This window comes from Amblyraja radiata, chromosome 25 (assembly GCF_010909765.2).
Source record: "Amblyraja radiata isolate CabotCenter1 chromosome 25, sAmbRad1.1.pri, whole genome shotgun sequence".
NCBI classification, from domain to species: Eukaryota; Metazoa; Chordata; class Chondrichthyes; order Rajiformes; family Rajidae; genus Amblyraja; species Amblyraja radiata.
This window is the reverse complement of record NC_045980.1, coordinates 20579880-20591051: the sequence shown is the minus strand read 5'-3', so window position 1 is coordinate 20591051 and position 11172 is coordinate 20579880. Positions and strand designations below refer to the sequence as shown.

At 46.0% G+C, this 11172-nt stretch overlaps 1 long non-coding RNA gene across 1 annotated transcript; it reads left to right on the top strand.

The window, feature by feature from the left end:
* Window positions 1–1595: 1595 nt before the first annotated feature.
* Window positions 1596–1985, top strand: LOC116987204. The gene is made up of 3 exons (XR_004415667.1): window positions 1596–1622; window positions 1754–1759; window positions 1884–1985. It is a non-coding gene; the product is annotated as an uncharacterized LOC116987204 (long non-coding RNA).
* Window positions 1986–11172: the final 9187 nt, after the last annotated feature.

Sequence of the window (11172 nt, the reverse complement as noted above, 5' to 3'; positions counted from 1 at the left end):
TCCCAAAATCCTCGGGCTCCGCGCGCGACCGCCGTCACTGCCTACATCACCACGCACCGTACGCGCGTAATGCACGCCATGCGCGCATCATGTGTTGTGCGTCGTGACGAATAAATGATGTCGCGTAAATGACGTGCAAATGACGCCCAAGTGGGACAGGCCTTTAACTCTCCATTCCCTGCATATCCGTGTGCTTCTCCAAAAGCATTTTAAACGATACAATCATATCTGCTTCCACCACCATCACCAGCAGCGCGTTCCAGGGACCCACCATGTAGAAACATTTGCCCTGTACATTTCCTTTAAACTTTGTCCCTCTCACCTGAAAGCTATCTTTCTGCGGACTGGATAGCACACAACAAAAGCGTTTCACGTGACAACAAACAAACTTATACTAAGCTCTCGTCTTTGACATTTCCACTGGGAAAAATGTACCGTTTTCCCTACCTCTGCCTCCCATCATTCGAAATACCTCTACCTGGTCTCCTCTCCCCCCCCTCCCACCAAAACTTTGATGTTCCAGAGGGGCGGATAATGGGAGAGTTTTCAACCAAGTCCAGGGTGGCTGCAATTGTGGGGAAGGATATGAGATGGGAGGAAAATAAAATGGTGATGTTTCCTTGTGCACCGAGATCCACTTGCAGAGACCTTGGCTAAAGACTGGCATCAGGATACTTATCATTGCTACAGATTCTCTGCATGCAGACACATCCAGGATTTGAAAGCAAACATGAACATTTGGACATCTTGGACAGCTTCATGGATGGGAAAGGTTTGGATGGATATGAGGCAAATGTGGGCAAATGGGACTAACTTAGTTGGGGTGTGTTGGTCAGCATGGATGAACTTCCGTTTGTTTCCGTGCTAGACCCGTGTTCTCTTTCTGTGTTTTGCTCTGGGCTTTTCTCCCATTGGGTTTATTTCTCCCCCCACCCCCTCGCCCTCCCTCCTCACCTCTACTTTCACACTGAAGAAAAGTTCCGATTCAAAACACCACCGATTCTTTTTCTCCACAGATGCTGCCTGACCCACTGAATTACTCCAGCACTTTGTGTCTATCTTCGGTATAAAACTGTATCTGAACTTCCTTCCTACACATTCTCTTTCCTTGCTGTATGACTATGACTTTATGACTGTGCTGATAGGTTGCTGATATCCATTAGGATGTTAGGATTTGGGTTTTCTTATCATCCTAATTAAAAGGTGGGAAGATTATCTGCCGGTAAGGTTCATATTTGAGTTTTAGTTGGGCTGCAATCATCTGCAGCTCGGAGTGTCTGTGGTCTGGCAGGACTGGAAGATGGTCCGTTTGCCAAAGGGAACTGTCTCAGGCACTTCAAAACCTGATGTGACACCATGTGTGAATTAAGGCAGATATTCCAAAGCTTGGTCAAAGGGGAAGGCTCTGAGTGTCTTAAGGCTGGCAAGAAAATTAAAGAGAGAGGACACTGGTGAGGCTGCACTTAAGAGTATTAAGAATTCAAATGTGGCTACCTTGCTATAGGAAGGATGTAGTTAAGCTGGAAAGTGCAGAGAAGATTTACAAGGATGTTGAGGGCCTGGGCTACAGGGAGAGGTTGGGCAGGCTAGGACTTTATTCCATGGAACGCAGGAGGCTGAGGGTGATTGTATAGAGGTGTACGAGATCAGGAGGGGAATAGATAGGGTGAATGCACAGAAATTTTTATCCAGAATCTTTTACCCAGAATTGGGGAATGAAGAAACAGAGGGCATAGATTTAAGATGAGATTAGAAAGATGTGATTGGATCCCGAGCAGCAACTTTTCTCACATAGAGGGATGTGGCTATATGGAACCAGCTGACAGAGGAGGTAGTTGAGACAATATTTTAAAGACATTTGGACAGGTATATGGGTAGGATAGGTTTAGAACAAGGGTTCCCAACATGGGGTAAATTTACTCTACCCAGGGGGTATATTTGTTGATTCTGGATTTGTACATATTTTTGCTCATTGATGGACTGTGTTTGGTTCTGGTATATATACCGGTATCTGTTCATCATTAGTTGTTCATAAATAAGTGAAATAACATTGTTACGTGCTATTAAATTTGCCAGTGGTAAACGGGACGAAAAAGGTCGGGAACCCCTGGTTTAGAGGGAGTCGAAGGATCTCGGCCCGAAACGTCACCTATTCCTTCTATCCAGAGATGCTGCCTGTCCGGCTGAGTTACTCCAGCATTTTGTGTCTATCTAAGGTTTAGAGGGGTATGGGCCAAAGGCGGGCAGGTGGGACGAGCGTAGATGGGGCATCTTGGTTGGCGTGGGCAAGGTGCATGGAAGAGCCCGGTTCCGTGCTGTACGACTCAATGACTCTAATACGCAACGTGCATTAACTGCGAGGATCAGAACGGATTGAGGGATGTCGGTGTATGTCATTTGCTTCCAGATCTAACCCATACTTTCTGAAATCATACCATATTTTAAATATGTTACATTTTTTAAATAAAACAAATTTATCTCATTTTAATAGAGGTCCTCGGTGTACAGGGACTGATTCTTTTTTTTATAAGGAGAAAGGTAATTGATTCATTCAGTTGATTCTAGGAAGTGTTATATGTAATTAAAGGTTAAACACTCAGTAGAATGAAAATAATTGAAATGAAATAGCAATAGAAATTTAAATTAGGCAGCCTAGCAGTGCCTTTCTTTAACAGTGTAAGTAGTGGCACTGATCTCCAAGATTTTAGCTTAGTAAATTCGTGGTTGTAGCTGATGTCAAATGGGGCAAAGATTTCGGGAGAATTTCTTCACATTCTATAAAATCCTGTATAAAATCATGAGAGGAATAGATCGGGTAGACGCACAGAGTCTCTTGCCCAGGGTAGGTGAATCGAGGCCCAGAGGACATAGGCTTGAGGTGAAGGGGAAAAGATTTAATGGGGATCTGTGGAGTCACGTTTTCACACAAAGGGTGATGGGTGTGTGGAACAAGCTGCCAGAGGAGGTAGTTGAGGCAGGAACTATCCCAACGGTTAGACAGGTACATGGATAGGACAGGTTTGGAGGGATACGGCCCAAACGCAGGCAGGTGGGACTAGTATAGCTGGGCCATTGTTGGCCGGTGTGGGCAAGTTGGGCCGAAGGGCCTGCTTACACACTGTATCACTCGATGACTCTATGACCTTCATTGGGTAATGAAATGGCATGCAGGTCCTGAGGAACACTGTCATGCCATGAGGAACTTGTCCTGGTCGCGGGAGACCTGATAGAAGTTTACAAAAAGGGGAGAGGCATGGATAGGGTAGACATTCAGAACCTTTTCCCCAGGGTGGAAATATCAAATGGAGACACAAGGCACACTGACTGTAGAAGGGTCCCAACCTGAAACGTTGCCTATCCATGTCCTCCAGAGGTGCTGCCTGACCCGCTGATCCACTCCAACACTTTGTGCTCTGTGGAAATATCAAAGATCAGTGGGCACAGCTTTAAGGTGAGAGGGCAAACGTTTAAAGGTGCTATGAGGGGCAAGTGTTTTACCCTAGAGGGTGGTGTTTACCTGGAACACGCTGCCATGTGTGGTGGTGGAGGCAGATACGATAGTGGCATTTAAGAGGCTCTGAGATGAGTGCATGGGGAATGGAGGGATGTGGATCACGTGCAGGCAGAGTAGGTTAATTGGCCTCTGAAAATTGATCCTAGTGTGTAGTGGATGTGAAAGTGGGATAACATAGAACTCGTGTGAACGGGTGATCGATGGTCGGCGCGGACTCGGTGGGCCAGAGGGCCTGTTTCAATGCTGTATCTCTAAAACTAAAACTAAGAACATGGCTTAATGGAGACTCCATGGGAAGTGTACTGGATATTGACACACTGCATTATTATCAACAGAGAGGTCCCTTTATCCTGATCCATACCAACCGTGGAGAACCAGAGACTCAGCTGCTAGTGTGTATGCTTCCCAATAGGCACTACCAGGCACTAAGCACGCCTGAATACCTATGAGAGGAATGGATAGGGTGAATGCAAAGAGTATTTAACCCAGGGTAGAGGAATAGGAACCTGAGGGCAACCTTTTCACACAGAGGGAGGTGCGTATGTGGACCAAGGTGCCAGAGGAGATAGCTGAAGCAGGTGCTATAACAGCATATAAACAACATTTGATACAGAGGACATGATACAGAGGAGGTAGTTGAGGCAACATGTTCAAGATATTTGGGCAGGTACATGGTAAGGGGAGGATTGGAGGGATATGGGTCAAAGGTGGGCAAAAGGGATTAGCTCAGATGGGGTATCTTGGTCAGCACGGGCGAGTTGGACCAAAGGGCCTGTTTGTGCTGTATGACTCTAACTGGCCACATAGGTTGTAGTATCTCGGTGCTGGTGAAGGCTCTGGTCGTTTGGTAGAACATTGTTATGACGCATATATACTTCATCAGTTCACCAACCTCCACACGAGACAGGCAAAGAACCTGCCCTCCCTTCTCCTTTCCCCGAGCTAATGCCAACACAACACTTGCCTGGGACTAACATTAGACACAAAAAGCTGGAGTAACTCAGCGGGCCAGGCAGCATCTGTGGAGAAGTTCTCCTCCTCTCTCCAACGAGAGATCTGCAACACCCTGCCTCGCTGCACTCCCCTGTGTGATTCCTTTTCTGCCTGTCCCGCTGAGTTACTCCAGCTTTTTGTGCCTATCTTCGATGTAAACCAGCATCTGCAGTCCCTTCCCACGCAACATGCATGGGATTGCTCTTTCTGCAGCAGCAAGAGGGAGTAATGCTGATGGTAAGTGCAGGAGTTAATTAGCTGCTCCTCCAGAGTCTATCAATAATAGATCTGGCTGAGTTTGTTGATTAGCAGGCACGGTGGGTGGGCAGTCTCTCGGTCGACAGTGTGATTGATTGCTAATTGCTCCAGCTTTCCTAACATTTCCTTAAAGCAAATTAAAGCGCCTTTTCCTCCCCCTGCCTCCTGTAAATTAACAAGGTAAACAGCAGCATGCCGTACAGGGCTGTCTGCTTGCCTAATGGTATAGTCCGTGGGCAGCGTTTGGTGTGCGCTCTGGGGCAAAGGATGGCATCCGTAGGGAATGAGCGATGGGAAGATTGGAGGGAAAGAATTGCACTCTCACCTTCAGGCCTGGTCTGTGTGGGAAAGAACTGCAGATGCTGATTTAAATCGAAGGTAGACACAAAATGCTGGAGTAACTCAGCGGGACAGGCAGCATCTCTGGAGAGAAGGAATGGGTGATGTTTCGGGTTGAGACCCTACCAGGCAACTACATTTAAAGTAGCTCTTTCTTCCCAATAACCCTTTCTGGCTTAAGTCCTCCCTCCACCACCTCCAGTTTAAATTCCATTTGGAATATTTTGGAGGACCAAGAAACCAAGAACCAAGAAGACCCTTCTTCGGACCCGAGAACGGTCTCGACCCGAAACGTCACCCATTCCTTCTCTCCTGAGATGATGCTGCCTGTCCCGCTGAGTTACTGCAGCATTTTGTGTCTACCTTCAGGCCTGGTCTAACTGAATCACGGTGTCGAGGCTATTGGCCCTACTTGCATTGGCCACACTGGGCGAAAAAAAACAGTCACTTACTGTATTAACTCCTCTGTGTCAAGAGTTTGCTTTCAGGGAGATCCTTAACGAGGCACATTCAAAATGTCTACATGCATTTTGTTTGCAGTTCATCAGAGTCTAGACAGGTTGAATTATTTATAAAGCCCCTTAAAAGCCATTGACATGGTGATCTTATAGAGGTGTATGAAATCCACATGATCTTATAGAGGTGTATAAAGCCAGGTGATCTTATAGAGGTGTATAAAGTCACGTGATCTTCTAGAGGTGTATAAATTCAGGTGGTTTAATACAGGTGTATAAATTCAGGTGAACATAGAGGTGGATAAATTCAAGTGATCTTATAGAGGTGTATAAATGCAAGCCATCCTAGGGGCATGTGTATAATCTGGGGAAGGGTTTTGGCCCGAAACGTTGCCTATTTCCTTCGCTCCATAGATGCTGCTGGACCTGCTGAGTTTCTCCAGCATTTTTGTGTATCTTCGATGTTCCAGCATCTGCAGTTCCTTCTTAAACACATATAGAATCACATGATCTTACACAGGGGTATACCATCTAGTGATTTTATAGATGTGTATAACATCATGAGGGGAATAGCTAAGGTGAACAGTCTTTTTCTCCAGGGTAGGGGAATTAATAACCAGGTTTAAGTTGGGAGGAGAAAAACTTAATGGGAACCTGAGGGGTAACATTTTCACACAGAGAGCGGTGGGCATATGGAACAAACTGCCAGAAGAGGGAGTTGAGGCAGATACAATAACAACATTTAAAAGCCACTTAAAAGAGTGGGCAGGTGCACGAGGGTTTTGGGCCTTGCATGGGCAAATTGGACTAGCTTAGATGGGGCATCTTGGTCAGTGTGGATGGGTTGGGATGAAGGGACAGTGTCCATGATGTATGACTCTGTGACTCTATGACTTATTACAGCATAGCAAATCAAATGGCTTTAAATGGGGTCTTCTCAGGAAGATTTCTGCCCACTCTTGCAAACAATGTAAAGTATGTTATCTGGAATGAAACTAGTTATTTAAAGGAAAATAAACTGAAGTGTAGCAGAGTGTATTGTTCATAACCCTCGAACATTGCCAGGAACTCTGGCAATAAATGCCAGCCTTGCCCTCGATGTAGAACTTCCATGAAGGAATAAGTAAAAGAAGGTGGACAAAAAAAGCTGGAGAAACTCAGCGGGACAGGCGGCATCTCTGGAGAGAAGGAATGGATGACGTTTCGGGTCGAGACCCTTCGGGTCGAGACCCTTCAGGACGACAGATGGCACAATGGGCTAAGTGTTCGACTGGCAACCGGAAGGTAGCCGGTTCGAATCCCGCTTGGAGTGCATACTGTCGTTGTGTCCTTGGGCAAGACACTTCACCCACCTTTGCCTGTGTGTGAATGTGTGTGAGTGATTGGTGGTGGTCGGAGGGCCCGTAGGCGCAGATTGGCAGCCACGCTTCCGTCAGTCTGCCCCAGGGCAGCTGTGGCTACAGAAGTAGCTTACCACCACCGAGTGTGACTGAGGAGTGAATGAATAATGCGATGTAAAGTGCCTTGAGTATTAGAAAGGCGCTATATAAATCCCATCCATTATTCTTCAGATAAAAATATCTTAAATAAAAATATCTATAAGTACTTCTGAATTGTCGTGTGAAAGATTGACAATTAATTTATGCACGGTGAGGTCTGGAATGTGACAGTGGCCCTGGATTATTTAGTTTAGTGACATTGATGGATGAATAACATCACAACTATTGCCTCCCCACTTCCCTGAAATAGTACCATACGATCTTTCACATCCTCCTGAGAAAGCCTGAGGCTTTATTGTTGCATCCAAAAGGCAACACCTTTGACTATCACACCATCTGTAGAGCATTGGAATTTGTGCCCCTATTTATAAACCCAATGTAAAGTCTCGGCTCATTTGTATAAATGGCCTTAGCACCATGCCAGTTATACCATTGAACCTTGAGCCTCCTGGTCCCTGTGACTGGGTTATCTCAACTGCGGAGGGCTTGGGCAGGCCCTGACCACGAGGAACAGTGGAGGAAGAGACTGACTTTGGTGCCTTCCCACACAGTGGGAAACTTTGATTCTGCTGTGTGGGGATGTTTTATGTTAAATTCTATAGTGTGTGTTCTTTATACCCTTTCTGGCTTAATCCCTCCCTTCACCACCTCCAGTTTAAATTCCAGTTGGAATATTTTGGAGGACCCAAGAACCAAGAACCAAGAACCAAGAACCCTCTACTCCATGGTGCAACTTCCTCCAGAATTGAGCTTCACGGGTCTGAAGAAGGTGTCTCGACCTGAAACGTCACCCATTCCCTCTCGCCAGAGATGCTGCCAGTCCCGCATAGTTACTCCAGCTTTTTGTTACTCCAACTTCACAGGAACAAGGTAAATAAATATAAATTCTCTTCAAGAAGACCTTCGCTTCGAAAGCAATCGATTTAACTTATCAGCGCTAAGGATTATTTCAAGTGTGCTCTCGTAGTTTTGTTCGGATGAAAGGAGGTGCCAGACGACCGGTTGCCGGAAAATTGGTGGTGAACCTGTATCACAATTCCACCCTGATCTAAGGATCAATGAATGATTAAAGGATATCCAATGGAAAGAGGCCATTTGGTTGCATCCATGAACAAGAGTGTTTCACTGTCACTATTGGCAATGATCAATGAAACATAGAAACATAGAAGCTAGGTGCAGGAGGAGGCCATTCGGCCCTTCGAGCCAGCACCGCCATTCGTTGTGATCATGGCTGATCGTCCCCTATCAATAACCCGTGCCTGCCTTCTCCCCATATCTCTTGACTCCACTAGCCCCTAGAGCTCTATCTAACTCTCTCTTAAATCCATCCAGTGACTTGGCCTCCACTGCCCTCTGTGGCAGGGAATTTCACAAATTCACAACTCTCTGGGTGAAAAAGTTTTTTCTCACCTCAGTCATAAATGGCTTACCCTTCATTCTAAGACTGTGGCCCCTGGTTCTGGACTCGCCCAACATTGGGAACATTTTTCCTGCATCTAGCTTGTCCAGTCCTTTTATAATTTTATCTGGTTCTATAAGATCCCTCCTCATCCTTCTAAACTCCAGTGAATGAAATTGCTGTAGGCCTAGGCTTATTATTACAGTAAACCTTCGCAATAACGGACCTCTATAGAATGGATTTAGGTTACAGCCTGTGCTGTCAACTCCAGTAAAATGCAATCAAGCCGGACTCAAGTTGAATAAGTGGAGCAAAGGGAAAGATATAGGGTGAAGATATTCCTACTTGCAGCAATTTAACAAGTGCAAATGTATAGACCATCTCCACACCTTTGGTTGGACAATGGAAACATAAGTCACATGGAACTGCAGATGCTGGAAACTTGAGCAAAACACAAAGTGCTGGAGTAATTCAGTGGGGAGGGAATGGATAGGCGAAGTTTTGGGTCAAGACAGATGGGAACATAAGGTTAGTTTTGCCCAGATTTTAACTAGGAAATATAAATCTTGGAGCATGGAGAGAATTCTGCTCCATGGTAATATTCTGGTGGCCACGGGCTTTATTGGCCTTCACAGCTTCAGGTTGCTCGGTGACACACTGAGAAGCAGACTACGCCTGATGCCCACACTGCAGAAAGGTCAACGCCTCCGGAAATGGGTGGAGGAAATCAGTGAAGAAAATAGCGATGCAGTTTTGCAAAATTTGCAAACGGTTCTTGGCAAGTTGTGCAGGACCGTGTCAGGGACACGAATGTTGTCCGGTTTTTGCCTCTGTTGGCAGGACCAGGGGTCAGGGAAGCAGCTCAACTGAAGAGCGTTGGGGATTAGCTGTTCTGTTACCAAGCTGTGTTTGCCGAGTTCAGTCACGCAACTTTACAATGTCTCAGTGGTCCTCTCCGAAATCAAACAGATTACTCACCACATTATAAAGGGGAGCTTAAGATCATTCTACATAATTAAACGTCGCAGTTAATGGGATTTTGACTGAGCAGATGCAACAATTTAAGTTTGTTTTGGAGGTAAATTACTTGACGTTAGTCCAGTAAATACAGACTCTAATTGTAAAGGAGCAAGGTTGGAGGGAGATGTGATCCATTCACCAGGACGTACATGACAGGACTTCCATCCGGTTGCTGGGCCAGCAAATAGTTATTAAGTCCAGGGATGAACAATTGACAGCCAGGGCTCTTGCTCAGTCCCCAGGCTATGGGAAGACAGCTAGTTACAACCATCAATAGAGAGAAGTTTACTGAGAGAGTGGTGGGTGCTTGAAATGCACTGCCAATGGTGGTGGTGGTGGAGGCAGACACGATAGTGGCTGATGAGGCTATTAGATAGGCACATGGATGCCCAGAGATTGGAGGGATATGCTTCACATGCAGGCAGAGGTGATTACTTTACCCTGCCATAATTTTGGCACAGACTGGGTGGCACAGTGGCGCAGGGGTAGAGTTGCTGCCTTACAGCGCTTGCAGTGCCAGAGACCCGGATTGGATCCCGACTACAGGTGCTGTCTGTACGGAGTTTGCAGGTTCTCCATTGACCGCATGGGTTTCCTCCGAGATCTTCAGTTTCCTTCCTCACTCCAAAGACACACGGGTTTGCAGGGTTTGCACGTGTATGTATAAATTGTCCCTAGTATGTGTAGGATAGCGTTAACTTGTGGGGATCGCTGGTTAGTGCGGACTCGGTGTTTCTGCGCTGTATGTCTAAGCTAAACTAAACATTGTGGGCCATAGGGCCTGTTCCTGTACTGTACTTGTCTATGTGTAGGAAAGAACTGCAGATGCTGGTTTAAATCGAAGAAGACACAAAATGCTGGAGTAACTCAGCTGGACAGGCAGGATCTCTGGAGAGAAGTAATGGATGACGTTTTGGATCGAGACCCTTCTTCAGGCTGATCTGAAGAATCTGAATCTGAATCTGATCTGAACTGACAGAACAATCTGATGAAGTACATCAACCCGAAACATGACCCATTCCTTCCCTCCAGAGATGCTGCCTGTCCCGCTGAGTTACTCCAGCATTTTTCGTCTATCGGTACTGCTCTACGTTCGATAGCGCTGATGGTTTAGTGTCCTTCGTGCGATCACTGAAGACGCAGCAGCGAAGGGGTTATGTTTGCTGCTTTTGCAGCTCTCATCACCTGACACATATCAACCCTGACTCACCTGTACATTTGTGCAGTTATTGCCTCTGGTGAGACAGGAGCTCTCGTCAGGAGATGGTGATTCACAATCCTCGCTGCAGACAACAGATGAGATTGTTTGTGACAGATGCTTTCGGTAATGTTCCTCTCATTCCTCCTTCACACGATGAGGACTTCTCGAGAAATCTGACATGCATTCCAGCCCATTTGAAGCACTGTATCTCTGCGGCAAGTTTGCAGCCATTATCTTTAATTTTCGTCAGCTGCGGAAAGGGCTCGGGTTGGAGATGTGGACCAGCACTCTGCAAATTAATTCTTAACCAACACCTCGGAGGGAATTGTTTGTTTTGAACGGGATCAGAATTTGCCATGAAACCCATAAGTCTGATTAAAGTTACACAAGGTTGTGAAGCCTTAATTAACAAAGAACTCCTATTAATCCTACAATTATTTTCTATGGCATGAAAATTAATCATGCACATCCTACGCATACGCTTTGATGGGTGC